Here is a 17,257-nt window from a genome sequence, read left to right as displayed (position 1 = left end):
TGCAGAGTTTTCACCTGAGGACCGTGGGCATCTTTCTACCACCTCACCCCCTTGCAAATCGGCCAAGCAGTATCAGCCCAAAGTCATGAAGCAGTCTCTTCTGATTTTTTTTTTTAAACATTTTTTTAACCTGAGCACCACCTGCATCTGAGTTCTAAGTACGAGCTGCAGTAGAGTAGACACCTTAAAAAACATGACAGATGTGAGCTTTCCTCCTGCTCCCTCTTCTGCTGCGGTCTTGACCTCTTCATCCAGCTCACGAACAACAGCCTACCCGCAAAGACAGGATGTGACAGCACCACCACCAGCAGTGTCACCAAGCATCTCCACCCTGTCCCATGGAACTGTTCATCTCTCCATCACCCAAACCCCATAAAGAGGAAATACTCCACTACCCGCCCACAGGCCCTGGTCCTGAATAACAGCATTTACCAATTCCTGGCCTTTAAACACTGCCATTCCAGCTGATGGAGAAAAAAACATTTAAAAAAAATGATGGTGGTGGCTGTTGCGAAGTATGTGGTTCTCATCCACCACTAATGTTTCAAGTTGGCCATCCCTGCCCAGCACACACATGTTGCAACCAAAATCAGGTGTGCACTGTGCAACGCCATCAGTGGCAAGGGCCAGATAACTACCGATACGTGGACCAGTAAGTATGGGCAGGGACGTTACATCTCCCTATCTGCACACTGGGTAAATGTGGCAGCTGGGACGGAGGAAGGCGTTCTAGCGCATGTCCTACATCTATTGTTGGACATTGCTCTGCCCATGTGGCCTACTCCACTTACTCCATCACCTAGCAGTAAGACTAGCACCTGCAACTTCAACACAGCCAGGGGGAAAAGACAGTAGGCTGTTCTCAAACTCATCATTTTGGGGGACAAGTTCCATACTGCGCAAGAGCTGTGGACAAGGAATAAACGAGACTGATGAGTGGTTGGTGCTGCTGGACCTAAATCCAGACCTGGTGGTGTGCAATAACGGGCGAAATCTGGTAGCAGCTCTAGGCCTAGCTAGTTTGACCACATCCCTTGCCTGGCACATGTGTCAAGTTTAGTGGTGCAAATCTTTCTTAAAAATTACCCATATGTGAGAGGTCGTCTGTGCACGATTATGGCGTTCACACCCTGCAGCTGCTCGACGGTCTGCACTGCAGCTTCACTTCTACCTTCTCGATCAGCGCCTCATATGCGACATATCAACAAGGTGGAACTCAAAAGTTGAATACGCTTTAGAGGCTGTGCGAGCAGAAGCAATACTGGAGTTTCAGCTGCAGCACGCACGGGCGAGTAGTTCTGTGGAACAACACTACACCATGTCGTGAACACAACAGGGTGGCACTCAAAATAGCTCACGGGCATCACTGGAGCATGGCAGGGAGGACATAGACCATACACCTCCCACAGAGGACAGTTTGTCTTTGCCTCTGGGCAGCCTGGCATGAATTATTATTTATATAGCATCATTAATTCCATGGTGCTGTACATGAGAAAGGGGTTACATACAGGGTTATAGATATCATTTACAGTGAACAAATTTACAATGACAGACCGGTACAGAGGGGAGAGGACCCTGTCCTTGCGGATTTATGTTCTATGGGATAATGGGGAAGAGACAGAAGGTCGGGGGTGCAACAGCTCTGGTGGTGGGGAGGCGGCAGAATGGTTATTGCAGGCTGTAGGCTTTCCTGAAGAGATGGGTTTTCAGGTTCTGTCTGAAGGATCCGAGGGTGGTGGCACTGGTGGCTAATCAGACGTGTTGAGGTGTTGAATTCCAGAGGATGGGGGATATTGGGGAGAAATCTTGGAGGCGGTTGTGTGAGGAATGAATAAGTGTGGAGGAGAGTAGGAGATCTTGGGAGGATCGAAGATTACGTGAGGGAAGATATTGGGAGAATAGTTCAGAGATATAGGGAGGGGACAGGTTGTGGATGGCTTTGTAGGTCAGTGTTAGTAGTTTGAATTGGATTCGTTGGGGAATTGGGAGCCAGTGGAGGGATTTGCAGAGGGGAGGAGAGAGGTGGATTAGCCGGGCAGCAGAGTTGAGGACAGACTGGAGTGGTGCAAGAGAGTTAGCAGGGAGGCCACAGAGGAGGGTGTTGCAGTAGTCGAGGCGAGAGATGATGAGGGCATGCACAAGCGTTTTAGTAGATTGAGGGCAGAGGAAGGGACGGATTCTGGCAATATGTTTGAGTTGGAGGTGACAGGAGGTGGCAAGAGTTTGAACATGCGGTTTGATGGACAGGGCAGAGTTGAGAGTTAGGCCGGCGTCACACTAGCGAGTTTTACGGATGTATGAGAGGTGTAGAAAATACGGATTGCACACTGTACAATGATTCTCTATGGCCCAGCTCCTATCTGCCGTATTTTATAGATCCGTATTATACAGTCTTTTACGGCCGTAGTAAATCGCAGCATGCTGCGTTTGTCAGCGTATTGCGCAAAAAAAAAAATCGCCAATGAAAGTCTATGGGGGCGAGAAAAATACGGATTACACACGGACCAACAGTGTGACTTGCGAGAAATACGCAGCGGTGTTCTATAGAAAAGCCGGCAATTCAGTGCGGTGTACAGTTAAATCACACTGACAGGTTAGAATAGAATAGCTAAAATAAATGTCTATACATAGTATAGGGATGTGTATATATATATATATATATTAGTATTCCATGCAGCGCTAGATAGCAGAAAAGCCGGTAATTCAATTGCCGGATTTTCCTATCTCCTTCCCCAACCCGACATGATATGAGACATGGTTACATACAGTAAACCATCTCATATCTCTTATTTTATTACATATTCCTCTTTAGTAATGTAAGAAGTGTCTTGGTGTAAAATTTGGGGGCTCTATCTATTAAATTAAAGGGTAAAATCGCAGAAAACATTGTCTCCCACGCAATTTTCTCCGCCAGAGTGGGAAAGCCAGTGACTGAGGGCAGATATTAATAGCCTGGAGAGGGACCATGGTTATTGCCCCCCCCCCCCCCCCAGCTAAAAACATCTGCCCCAGCCACCCCAGAAAAGGCACATCTGGAAGATGCGCCTATTCTGGCATGTAGCCTCTCTCTTCCCACTCCCGTGTAGCGGTGGGATATGGGGTAATGAAGGGTTAATGTTACCTTGCTATTGTAAGGTGACATTAAGCCAGATTAATAATGACAGATTAATCAATTATGACACCTATCCATTATTAATCCAATAGTACGAAATGGTTAATAAAACACACACGTTATTACAAAGAATTTTAATGAAATAAAGACACAGGTTGTTTTAATATTTTATTATACTCTTAATCCACCTGAAGACCCTTGTCACCTGAAACAAAGTTAAACAAACAACAATATTCCATACCTTCAGTTGTTCAGTTTTGTCCCACGCTTTAAAGCCATCTTAAGGGGTTAAATCATTTTACACCCAGGAGCTCTGCTAATGCAGCTGTGCTCGTGGCTGTAAAAACCCGGGGAATGAATGGAATGTAGGGGAATGACCTGTAGTTACCTCGAGTCGCGGTGATGCGCCCTCTGCTGGATGTCCTCATATGAACTCGAGCCTGGGAACTTTTCAGAATATTTTCCCATCCGCGAGGCAGCGGATTTCAAGTGTGGGAGAGAGCATGATGCCGCTTACCATAATAGATAGATCAGGTAGGGGGGATTTGCGAAATGGAGGAAAGATGATGAGTTCGGTATTGTCTACATTGAGTTTTAGGAAGCGAGAGGTGAAGAAGGAGGATATGGCTGATAGACACTTCTGCTGGTTGTCCTCATATGACCTCGAGCGTGGGAACTTTTCAGAATATTTTCCCAGCCTCGAGGTCATATGAGGACAACCAGCAGAGGGCGCATCACCGCGAATGAAGGTAACTACAGGTCATTGACCTACTTTCCATTCATTCGCTGGGGTTTTACAGGCAGGAGCACAGCTGCATTATAGCAGAGCTCCTGCCTGTAAAATATTTTAACCCCTTCAGATGGATTTACATCGTGGGACGTGACAGATCATCGGAAGGTATGAGATATTGTTGTTTTTTTATTTTTCCTTTGCTACAGAGTGAGGGTCTTCAGGTGGATTACCAGGATAATAAAATATTCCAACAACCTGTGTTTGTATTTCATTAAAAGACTTTGTAATAATGTGTGTGTGTGTTTTTTAACCATTTCATACAATTGGATTAATAATGGATAGGTGTCATAATTGACGCCTCTCCATTATTAATCTGGCTTAATGTCACCTTACAATAGCAAGGTGACATTAACCCTTCATTACCCCATATCCCACTGCTACACGGGAATGGGAAGAGGGTGGCCAAGTGCCAGAATAGGCGCACCTTCCAGATGTGCCTTTTCTGGGGGCAGATGTTTTTAGCCAGGGGGGTCAATAACCATGGACACTCTCCAGGCTATTAATATCTGCCCTCAGTCACTGGCTTTACTACTCTGGCGGAGAAAATTGCGCGGGAGCTCACAACAATTTTTTCCGCCATTTAACCCTTTAATTTAATAGCTAGAGCGCCCAAATTTTGCACATACACACTACTAGCATTAGTAGTGTGGAATATGCAAAAAAATGGGGATATGAGATGGTTTACTGTATGTAAACCATGTCTCATATCATGTCGGGTTTAGGAAGGAGATAGCTTTAAAGCCGGTAATTCAATTGCCGGCTTTTGCTATCTCGCGCTGGATGAAATATTAATATATATACATATATGTGTCTACTGACATATATATATATATATTTATATACAGTGGGGCACAAAAGTATTTAGTCAGTCAGCAATAGTGCAAGTTCCACCACTTAAAAAGATGAGAGGCGTCTGTAATTTACATCATAGGTAGACCTCAACTATGGGAGACAAACTGAGAAAAAAAAATCCAGAAAATCACATTGTCTGTTTTTTTATCATTTTATTTGCATATTATGGTGGAAAATAAGTATTTGGTCAGAAACAAAATTTCATCTCAATACTTTGTAATATATCCTTTGTTGGCAATGACAGAGGTGAAACGTTTTCTGTAAGTCTTCACAAGGTTGCCACACATTGTTATTGGTATGTTGGCCCATTCCTCCATGCAGATCTCCTCTAGAGCAGTGATGTTTTTGGCTTTTCGCTTGGCAACACGGACTTTCAACTCCCTCCAAAGGTTTTCTATAGGGTTGAGATCTGGAGACTGGCTAGGTCACTCCAGGACCTTGAAATGCTTCTTACGAAGCCACTCCTTCGTTGCCATGGCGGTGTGCTTTGGATCATTGTCATGTTGAAAGACCCAGCCACGTTTCATCTTCAATGCCCTTGCTGATGGAAGGAGGTTTGCACTCAAAATCTCACGATACATGGCCCCATTCATTCTTTCATGTACCCGGATCAGTCGTCCTGGCCCCTTTGCAGAGAAACAGCCCCAAAGCATGATGTTTCCACCACCATGCTTTACAGTAGGTACGGTGTTTGATGGATGCAACTCAGTATTCTTTTTCCTCCAAACACGGCAAGTTGTGTTTCTACCAAACAGTTCCAGTTTGGTTTCATCAGACCATAGGACATTCTCCCAAAACTCCTCTGGATCATCCAAATGCTCTCTAGCAAACTTCAGACGGGCCCGGACATGTACTGGCTTAAGAAGTGGGACACGTCTGGCACTGCAGGATCTGAGTCCATGGTGGCGTAGTGTGTTACTTATGGTAGGCCTTGTTACATTGGTCCCAGCTCTCTGCAGCTCATTCACTAGGTCCCCCCGTGTGGTTCTGGGATTTTTGCTCACCGTTCTTGTGACCATTCTGACCCCACGGGGTGGGATTTTGCGTGGAGCCCCAGATCGAGGGAGATTATCAGTGGTCTTGTATGTCTTCCATTTTCTAATTATTGCTCCCACTGTTGATTTCTTCACTCCAAGCTGGTTGGCTATTGCAGATTGAGTCTTCCCAGCCTGGTGCAGGGCTACAATTTTGTTTCTGGTGTCCTTTGACAGCTCTTTGGTCTTCACCATAGTGGAGTTTGGAGTCAGACTGTTTGAGGGTGTGCACAGGTGTCTTTTTATACTGATAACAAGTTTAAACAGGTGCCATTACTACAGGTAATGAGTGGAGGAAAGAGGAGACTCTTAAAGAAGAAGAAGAAGTTACAGGTCTGTGAGAGCCAGAAATCTTGATTGTTTGTTTCTGACCAAATACTTATTTTCCACCATAATATGCAAATAAAATGTTAAAAAAAACAGACAATGTGATTTTCTGGATTTTTTTTTTCTCAGTTTGTCTCCCATAGTTGAGGTCTACCTATGATGTAAATTACAGACGCCTCTCATCTTTTTAAGTGGTGGACTGACTAAATACTTTTTTGCCCCACTGTATATATATATATATATATATATATACTAGCTATTGAACCCGTTCTACGCCCGAGTGGCGAGCATTTATATTGGTATATGGTCTCCATCCTGGTATGTGCTGCTCCATCCTGCGCCCCCATCCTGTCATGTGCTGCTCCCATCCTGCGCCCCCATCCTGTCATGTGCTGCTTCCATCCTGCGTCCCCATCCTGTCATGTGCTGCTCCATCCTGCGTCCCCATCCTGTCAAGCGCTGCTCCATCCTGCGCCCCCATTCTGACATGGGCTGCTCCCATCCTGCCACACTCAGCTCTGCTACATCTGCCACACTCTGCTCTACTACTTCTGCCACACTCAGCTCTGCTACATCTGCCACATTCTGCTCTGCTACGTTTGCCACACTCTGCTCTGCTACATCTGCCACACCCTGCCTGCTACATCTGCCACACTCTGCTCTGACCCGCTCAGCCCCGCTGCCTCTGACCCGCTTGGCCCCGCTGCCTCTGACCCGCTGCCTCTGACCCGCTCGGCGCCGAGTGCTGGGGGGGCCTGAGCAGGCGGGGACACCGGCGCGCTGTGGGGGTCAGGTGCCGGTATCGCCGCCAGCTCAGGCCCCCCTGCACTTACTATATTCACCTGTCCTCCGTTCCACCGCTGCGCGCCGCCATCTTCCTGGTCCTCTGGCTGTGACTGTTCAGGCATTAAGCGCGTCATCGCGCCCTCTGAACTGAAGGTCACAGGCCGAGGACCGGGAAGATGGCCGCGCGCAGCGGTGGAACGGGACAGGTGAATATAGCCGATACTCACCCTCCTGGCGGTCCCTGACTCTCCAGTGGAGATCGCGGTGTGCGTTCAGTGTTAACGCATACCGCGATCTCCCGGGAGCGTCACTCTGTGAGGCCTAGACTGCGTCGGCACTTGCGCTTGCACAGTCTATAAAGGCTTCGGACAGAGTGACGCTCCCAGCGTTATATTATAGATATATATATATACATATATATAGACAGTATATATGTTGTTACGATTTTTTGAGCATATGGATCCATTGTATGTCCATATGTCGGTTTTGCAAGCCTGCGAGAAAATCTCGCAGTACGGATGCCATATGGATTACATACGGAGGATGCCATGCGCAAAATACGCTGACACACCCTGCCTACGGAGGAGATATGGACCACTATTTTGGGGACTTTTCTGCGTATTACGGCCGTAAATTACGGACCGTATTGTCTTACGCCGAGTGTGACGCCGGCCTAAGGGTGGCATGGAAGCCACCACCTGTGAGGTCACTGGAGATTACAGTTTGCGGTTATCACAGAACCCTCTGAGCTGTCAACTGTCACTTGAGGTGAACTCAAGGAGCACAGTGACCGGCAATATGCATAACCTGGCGGAAACATTGTAGTAGGTTGGATTGCTGGACTGCCCCCTGCGTGACACAGGGGCACTACAGTACGGAAGTCCGACAGTGAACCAGTGGAATCATTACAGTGCATCAGATGGTGAATCACTGTTTGACTGCGTTGCCCACTAGAATTTGTTACATACAGCAAGCTAAATCTAAGTGGGCAGAAGGCCCTGGTGTTTTAGCTTACTAAGGCTAGGGTCACATTGCGTTAGGGCAGTCCGTTTAGTGCATAGCGCTATGAACTGCGCTAACGCAATGTCCCAAAAGGGATCGCATTAGCCGATCCCGCTAGCGCAGATCCCCGATCTGCGCTAGCGAGGAACGGACCGCGAACGCTGCAAGCAGTGTTCGCGGTCCATCACTCAAATGACGGCACATCGCTAGCGCACGCCCAATATACAATACAACATAACGCAATGTGACCCTAGCCTAAGTCTGGTATTAAACCACTTCAAGGGACCTGGTCCTTTATCCCACTTGGATTTAGCTTTCTCACAGTGAGCAGGCTAAATTCAAGTTGGCAGAAGGACCTGGTCCTTTAGTCTGCTAGATCTAGTAGATCATCTTTCGTCGCAATGCGTCGGGCCAACGTACCGACGGACATTGTGAAAGTTTTGCACGACGTGGGCAGCGGATGCAGTTTTCGACGCATCCGCTGCCCATTCTGCAGTCTGGGGAGGAGGGGGCGGAGTTTCGGCCGCACATGCGCGGTCGAAAATGGCGGACGCGACGTACAAAAACACGTTACATTGAACTTTTTTTTGTGACGACAGTCCGCCAAAACACGACGGATCCGTAGCATGACGGACGCGACGTGTGGTAAAAAAACGCATCCTGCAAGCACATTTGCAGGATCCGTTTTTGCCCAAAATGACGGATTGCGACGGATTGCAAGAAAAGGAAGTGTGAAAGAGGCCTTAGCCAAATGGGATTTAGCTTTCTCACAGAGAGCAGGCTAAATCCAAGTTGGCAGAAGGATCTGGTCCTTTAGCCTGCTAGGTCTAGCATTAAAACACTCACAGGGACCTGGTCCTTTAGCCAACTGGGATTTAGTTTTCTCACAGAGACCAGGATAAATCCAAGTTGAAAGAAGGATCTGGTCCTTCAGCCTGCTAGGTCTAGTATTAAAACACTCACAGGGACCTGGTCCTTTAGCCGACCGGGATTTAGCTTTCTCACAGGGAGCAGGCTAAATTCAAGTTGGCAGAAGGACCTGGTCTTTTAGCCTGCTAGATCTAGTATTAAAACACTAAGAGGGACCTGGTCCTTTAGCCGACCGGGATTTAGCTTTCTCACAGAGAGCCGGCTAAATCCAAGTTGGCAGAAGGACCTGGTCCATTTGGCCAATAGTTATAGAATTGACCCCTTCACAACGCATGACGTAGTTACGTGATGTATCATAAAAATATATTAAAAAAAATATCACTTTGCTCCATTTAAAAAAAAAAAAAAAAAATTCAGAAAGGTCTGACCAATCAAAATGTAAAATAATCTGATCATTAAACGGCATAATGAGAAAAAAACTTGAAACGCCATAATGACTTTTTTTTGGTCACCGCAACATTGCAATAAAATGAAATAAGAGGTGATCAAAACATGGTATCCGCGCCAAAATGGTATCAATAAGAACGTCCCGCCAAAATAAAAAAAAATCCCAAAGGCGATGTGGATGGAAAAATAAGTTATGGGAAGGAAAAAAAATGTTAAAAAACGGAAAATCGCCCGAGGGTTAAAACACTCCTAGGTGCATGCATGGAAAAAAATCTGTGGTTGTGTAATCTACAAAAATGATCACCAGAAAATAAAACGGGACGCGGATGAGATTGGCGCAGAATATTGTACACACTGGGATTAAGGGGAAAATTCTTGCGTATAATTGTCACATATAAATAAATGTGTGATCAGATGTCATATTTAGTCTGTAGCTCAAAAAAAATCACATGACAGGATCCATATATATCTATATACAATAAGGGTCCTTCTATCTACTGGGATTTAGCTTTCTTATATAGAGCAGCCTAAAACCAAGTCGGCTAAAGGACCTGGTCCCTCTGCTGACCGGGAAATAGCCGACTCTGTGTGAGAAAGCTAAATCCCAGTGCACAGAAGGACCTGGTCCCTTAGCCGACTGGGATTTAGCCACAACCCTAAATCCAAGTCGGCTGAGGGACCTCTGCTGACGTCGTGCCCATGTGACCGGAAGGGGCGGCGCTTCTTCCTCCATAGAGCAGACATGAGGAAGCTGTGGATGTTATGGCGGGATTTTGTACAAGATTTGGAGTGTTTTGGGTCGTTCTCCATAGTCACAGATCAGGTAAGTGGGAGTCTGCCTGGGGAGAAAAAGGTGATGTTGCTTGCATGGGGCTGCATGTGCATGCTGGACGGGGGTCTGCCTGGGGAGAAAGGGGTGATGCTTGCATGGGGCTGCATGTGCATGCTGGACGGGGGTCTGCCTGGGGAGAAAGGGGTGATGCTTGCATGGGGCTGCATGTGCATGCTGGACGGGGGTCTGCCTGGGGAGAAAGGGGTGATGCTTGCATGGGGCTGCATGTGCATGCTGAACGGGGGTCTGCCTGAAGAGAAGGGGGTGATGCTTGCGTGGGGCTGCATGTGCACGCTGGAGGGGGGGATCTGCCTGGGGAGAAGGGGTGGCGATGCTTGCATGGGGCTGCATGTGCATGCTGGAGGGGGCTTGCATGGGGCTGAATTTGCATGCTGGAGGGGGTCTGTCTAAGGAGGAGGGGGTGATGTTTGCATGGGGCTGCATGTGTATGCTGGACGGGGGGGGTCTGCCTGGGGAGAAAGGGGTGATGTTGCATGGGGCTGCATGTTCGTGGGACTGCATGTGCATGCTGGACGGGGGTCTGCCTGGGGAGAAGGGGGTAATGTTGCTTGCATGGTGCTGCATGTGTATAGTGGAGGGGGAGGTCTGCCTGGAGAGAAGGGGGTGATACTTGCATGGGGCTGCATGTGCACGCTGGAGGGGGGTCTGCCTGGGGAGAAGGGGTGGTGATGCTTGCATGGGGCTGCATGTGTATAGTGGAGGGGGGGTCTGCCTGGAGAGAAGGGGGTGATACTTGCATGGGGCTGCATGTGCACGCTGGAGGGGGGTCTGCCTGGGGAGAAGGGGTGGTGATGCTTGCATGGGGCTGCATGCGCATGCTGGAGGGGGCTTGCATGGGGCTGCATGCACATGCTGGAGGGGGGCTTGCATGGGGCTGCATGTGCATGCTGGAGGGGGTCTGTCTGGGGAGGAGGGGGTGATGTTTGCATGGGGCTGCATGTGCATGCTGGAAGGGGGGGGTCTGCCAGGGGAGATGGTGCTTGCATGGGACTATGTGCTGGTGGTCTGCCTGGGGAAGCTGGTGATGCTTGCATGGCACTGCGTGCTGATGGTCTGCCTGGAGAAGGGGGTACATAGCTTGCGTGGGACTGCGTGCTGGGGGCGCTACCTAGGGAAGGTGGTGACATTGCTTGCGTGGGACTGCGTGCTGGGGGTCTGCCTGGGGAAGGGGGTGATGCTTGCGTGAGACTGCGTGCTGGGGGTCTGCCTGAGGAAAGGGGTGATGCTTGCGTGGGACTGCATGCTGGGGGTCTGCCTGGGGAAGGGGGTGATGCTTGCGTGAGACTGCGTGCTGGGGGTCTGCCTGGGGAAGGGGGTGATGCTTGCGTGAGACTGCGTGCTGAGGGTCTGCCTGGGGAAAGGGGTGATGCTTGTGTGGGACTGCACGCTGGAGGGGCCTGCCTAGGGATGGGGGTGATGCTTGCATGGGACTGCACGCTGGAGGGGCCTGCCTGGGGAAGGGGGTGACGTTGCTTGCCTGGGACTGCGTGCTGGAGGGGCCTGCCTGGGGAAGGGTGACTGCATGCTGGGGGTCTCTGTTGGAAGGGGGTCATGTTCCTTGCGAGCGGGGCTGTGTGTCTGTTGGGAAGGGGGGCTGCGTGCTGGGGGTCTCTGGGGAAGAGAGGCTGTGTGCTGGAGTCTCTGTTGGGAAGGGGGTCATGTTGCATGCGTGGGGGATCTGTTTGCAGGGGGTCTACCTGCAGAGTGGGGCTGATGTTATTTGCATGGGTCTGCATGGTGTGGGGGGCTGTTGTCACGTACTGTGCAGGTCAGTGTGTGATGTCACTTGCGGTGGGGTGTGTGTAGGGAAGAATAGTGTGAGGGGGCGAACAGGGGAGGGGATGAATGATGATGGAGATCTGAGGGATTGATATTACTTAACATGAGAATCTCTGCCTGATGGTGAGTCGGTCCTGTTGTGTGTTTTGTTTTTTACATAAAACTTTCTCATTAATATTATTGGGCGCACATGACGTCAGGTTGATGACTGACCTATGACCTCTGGGAGCAAAACTGCGTGATAATGTCTCCAGATCCCGGGCTTTATTCTCTCCTCGCACGCTATTCTGTTCAGTATTAGCCTGGTGGCCACTGGTGTCAGCCACTACTTGAGTTTTCTACATGATTTTTTCTGTTTTATTCTAGGTATTGTGGCTTTTCCCCATCCTGTGTCCCTCAGAGCAGTGACCTCCCTACAGATGTCATTTCATCACTGGACTTCTCTTCACCAAGTGGAATGCTTGTGCCTCACAATCCATGTGAGGACCCAAAGTGATGACACTGTGGGTGTCTGATAATGTCGGGTCCCTCCGCCTCCCCGGCCCCGTCGGGTCCCTCCGCCTCCCCGGCCCCGTCGGGTCCCTCCGCCTCCCCGGCCCCGTCGGGTCCCTCCGCCTCCCCGGCCCCGTCGGGTCCCTCCGCCTCCCCGGCCCCGTCGGGTCCCTCCGCCTCCCCGGCCCCGTCGGGTCCCTCCGCCTCCCCGGCCCCGTCGGGTCCCTCCGCCTCCCCGGCCCCGTCGGGTCCCTCCGCCTCCCCGGCCCCGTCGGGTCCCTCCGCCTCCCCGGCCCCGTCGGGTCCCTCCGCCTCCCCGGCCCCGTCGGGTCCCTCCGCCTCCCCGGCCCCGTCGGGTCCCTCCGCCTCCCCGGCCCCGTCGGGTCCCTCCGCCTCCCCGGCCCCGTCGGGTCCCTCCGCCTCCCCGGCCCCGTCGGGTCCCTCCGCCTCCCCGGCCCCGTCGGGTCCCTCCGCCTCCCCGGCCCCGTCGGGTCCCTCCGCCTCCCCGGCCCCGTCGGGTCCCTCCGCCTCCCCGGCCCCGTCGGGTCCCTCCGCCTCCCCGGCCCCGTCGGGTCCCTCCGCCTCCCCGGCCCCGTCGGGTCCCTCCGCCTCCCCGGCCCCGTCGGGTCCCTCCGCCTCCCCGGCCCCGTCGGGTCCCTCCGCCTCCCCGGCCCCGTCGGGTCCCTCCGCCTCCCCGGCCCCGTCGGGTCCCTCCGCCTCCCCGGCCCCGTCGGGTCCCTCCGCCTCCCCGGCCCCGTCGGGTCCCTCCGCCTCCCCGGCCCCGTCGGGTCCCTCCGCCTCCCCGGCCCCGTCGGGTCCCTCCGCCTCCCCGGCCCCGTCGGGTCCCTCCGCCTCCCCGGCCCCGTCGGGTCCCTCCGCCTCCCCGGCCCCGTCGGGTCCCTCCGCCTCCCCGGCCCCGTCGGGTCCCTCCGCCTCCCCGGCCCCGTCGGGTCCCTCCGCCTCCCCGGCCCCGTCGGGTCCCTCCGCCTCCCCGGCCCCGTCGGGTCCCTCCGCCTCCCCGGCCCCGTCGGGTCCCTCCGCCTCCCCGGCCCCGTCGGGTCCCTCCGCCTCCCCGGCCCCGTCGGGTCCCTCCGCCTCCCCGGCCCCGTCGGGTCCCTCCGCCTCCCCGGCCCCGTCGGGTCCCTCCGCCTCCCCGGCCCCGTCGGGTCCCTCCGCCTCCCCGGCCCCGTCGGGTCCCTCCGCCTCCCCGGCCCCGTCGGGTCCCTCCGCCTCCCCGGCCCCGTCGGGTCCCTCCGCCTCCCCGGCCCCGTCGGGTCCCTCCGCCTCCCCGGCCCCGTCGGGTCCCTCCGCCTCCCCGGCCCCGTCGGGTCCCTCCGCCTCCCCGGCCCCGTCGGGTCCCTCCGCCTCCCCGGCCCCGTCGGGTCCCTCCGCCTCCCCGGCCCCGTCGGGTCCCTCCGCCTCCCCGGCCCCGTCGGGTCCCTCCGCCTCCCCGGCCCCGTCGGGTCCCTCCGCCTCCCCGGCCCCGTCGGGTCCCTCCGCCTCCCCGGCCCCGTCGGGTCCCTCCGCCTCCCCGGCCCCGTCGGGTCCCTCCGCCTCCCCGGCCCCGTCGGGTCCCTCCGCCTCCCCGGCCCCGTCGGGTCCCTCCGCCTCCCCGGCCCCGTCGGGTCCCTCCGCCTCCCCGGCCCCGTCGGGTCCCTCCGCCTCCCCGGCCCCGTCGGGTCCCTCCGCCTCCCCGGCCCCGTCGGGTCCCTCCGCCTCCCCGGCCCCGTCGGGTCCCTCCGCCTCCCCGGCCCCGTCGGGTCCCTCCGCCTCCCCGGCCCCGTCGGGTCCCTCCGCCTCCCCGGCCCCGTCGGGTCCCTCCGCCTCCCCGGCCCCGTCGGGTCCCTCCGCCTCCCCGGCCCCGTCGGGTCCCTCCGCCTCCCCGGCCCCGTCGGGTCCCTCCGCCTCCCCGGCCCCGTCGGGTCCCTCCGCCTCCCCGGCCCCGTCGGGTCCCTCCGCCTCCCCGGCCCCGTCGGGTCCCTCCGCCTCCCCGGCCCCGTCGGGTCCCTCCGCCTCCCCGGCCCCGTCGGGTCCCTCCGCCTCCCCGGCCCCGTCGGGTCCCTCCGCCTCCCCGGCCCCGTCGGGTCCCTCCGCCTCCCCGGCCCCGTCGGGTCCCTCCGCCTCCCCGGCCCCGTCGGGTCCCTCCGCCTCCCCGGCCCCGTCGGGTCCCTCCGCCTCCCCGGCCCCGTCGGGTCCCTCCGCCTCCCCGGCCCCGTCGGGTCCCTCCGCCTCCCCGGCCCCGTCGGGTCCCTCCGCCTCCCCGGCCCCGTCGGGTCCCTCCGCCTCCCCGGCCCCGTCGGGTCCCTCCGCCTCCCCGGCCCCGTCGGGTCCCTCCGCCTCCCCGGCCCCGTCGGGTCCCTCCGCCTCCCCGGCCCCGTCGGGTCCCTCCGCCTCCCCGGCCCCGTCGGGTCCCTCCGCCTCCCCGGCCCCGTCGGGTCCCTCCGCCTCCCCGGCCCCGTCGGGTCCCTCCGCCTCCCCGGCCCCGTCGGGTCCCTCCGCCTCCCCGGCCCCGTCGGGTCCCTCCGCCTCCCCGGCCCCGTCGGGTCCCTCCGCCTCCCCGGCCCCGTCGGGTCCCTCCGCCTCCCCGGCCCCGTCGGGTCCCTCCGCCTCCCCGGCCCCGTCGGGTCCCTCCGCCTCCCCGGCCCCGTCGGGTCCCTCCGCCTCCCCGGCCCCGTCGGGTCCCTCCGCCTCCCCGGCCCCGTCGGGTCCCTCCGCCTCCCCGGCCCCGTCGGGTCCCTCCGCCTCCCCGGCCCCGTCGGGTCCCTCCGCCTCCCCGGCCCCGTCGGGTCCCTCCGCCTCCCCGGCCCCGTCGGGTCCCTCCGCCTCCCCGGCCCCGTCGGGTCCCTCCGCCTCCCCGGCCCCGTCGGGTCCCTCCGCCTCCCCGGCCCCGTCGGGTCCCTCCGCCTCCCCGGCCCCGTCGGGTCCCTCCGCCTCCCCGGCCCCGTCGGGTCCCTCCGCCTCCCCGGCCCCGTCGGGTCCCTCCGCCTCCCCGGCCCCGTCGGAATATGATTTTTGCAGCTAAAGCACAGGGGCTTTTGGTACAAAATGTGTTTTGCTTTTTTGTCATTAATCTGTCTTTAATGTTTAATTTATTGTTTTGATTTCTTAATCTCTTTATTATTCATTTGTATGTATGCATATATTTATATATCTCTTCTTTATTTCTAACTATTTGACTTGTAATAAACTTGTTTGACAGCTATGAGTTGAGTTTTCATTTCTATAATTCTTAAGCGCTGGGTGGTATTAGTGGAGGGTAACGCAGTTGGATCCGTATCAGGCTGAGTTACACATTGCAGGTTATTGGGGAAACGATCTGTAGGGACGTCCTCACCAGTAGACCAGACCCGCACTTCCATGTAGCCCATACAGCCGGACTAGCTGTATGGTTTTTTTTTTGTTTTTTTTTTAAGTCCATAATTGTTTTTTCTTTAAAATACATAAGCTGGTTTTCTATGAGGGTTTCACTGCTGCTGGTACTGATGGGACTGGCTGTGACATTTTCCAGAGGAATAATGTATCTCTGGAATGTTAGGCAATATTCACATTTTAATTTTTTTGTACTAATGGTTTACAAAATTCTGACGACCTGTGACACAGCTGGAATGAATATGTCGAATGTATTTATCTTGCTCTATCAATTAAGGAATGTTTCCCTTAGACCTCCTGGAGACTTCACAACCCTGGATCAGACCTAAATCACAGGACAATAAAACCTCACCCTCCTCATCTATGAACTGCTGCAATATTTCTGGCCACAACTGTTTCCCCCTCCCATATTGATAGTTCTGCATCACTTGTCTTATTTATGGCCAGTTCTGTATAATATGTCACTCTTCACATTTTATCTCGCTTTTGTTAGCATAAAAATCTGATGAGGGCAATCCTGTAAATGTCGGCTGCCCTCAGAGCAATGTTCTTCTATCAGGCCGGGCAGATCTGTATTCAGCTGCAATGTGACTGAGATCAGATGGGTGTGAGCAGAAAACATAGGATGCCGTACGGCCCATCAGTGCGACATTTATAAAGATACAATTCTGTAATATGGAAAACTGGAAATGGTCCTGTAAGATTAATAAAAACTGGGCTAATACACCAATGAGAAGTGGGAACAAATCGTGGATCCGTTCTGGATGAGAGTGGGAGCGCTTTCTGTATCCACTGCTGTAAGCCTCCTCCTATACTGAGCCAGATAAAGACCGGAGGAGACTCCCAAGACGCTGGCTGCAATCATTGTTACACTTCTCCTTTAAAAGGGTATCAACCACTAATGATTCTCAAATTTTAAAATTTATTTATTTTTTTTAATAGAAAAATTTAGACAATTACCATATACTGTTTATTTACCACCCTTGTGCAGCATGCTGTAATAACCTGATGCATGCTGCCAGTAATGAAGCATGGTTCAGAGTGCCCTAATTCAGCCTCTTCTCTACTGGGAATTATTGTTGGGGGAGTGACATGAGGAGAGCATCAAATGAAGGTTGTGGTGGAGGTGACATAGTTGATCTGGCCCGTTACGTGTCTACATGAAACACGTTCCTCTGGTGCATGCAGTCCACGGGATGTTGTGCACCATATCCTAGGCATGAGCACCGCTGGATGGATTGTGAGGCAAGAACATGTGCAGACGGTGTTTGGATGGCTGAGAGCGCCTCTAGTTCCTTCCAATGGGTCCACTGCTGAAAGCGCAGTTTTCACCTGAGGACCGTGGGCATCTTTCTACCACCTCACCCCCTTGCAAATCGGCCAAGCAGTATCAGCCCAAAGTCATGAAGCAGTCTCTTCTGATTTTTTTTTTTTTTTAACATTTTCTTAACCTGAGCACCACCTGCATCTGAGTTCTAAGTACGAGCTGCAGTAGAGTAGACACCTTAAAAAACATGACAGATGTGAGCTTTCCTCCTGCT

Source organism: Ranitomeya imitator, chromosome 2 (genome assembly GCF_032444005.1).
Source record: "Ranitomeya imitator isolate aRanImi1 chromosome 2, aRanImi1.pri, whole genome shotgun sequence".
Lineage (NCBI taxonomy): Eukaryota > Metazoa > Chordata > Amphibia > Anura > Dendrobatidae > Ranitomeya > Ranitomeya imitator.
This window is presented reverse-complemented; position numbering follows the sequence as displayed.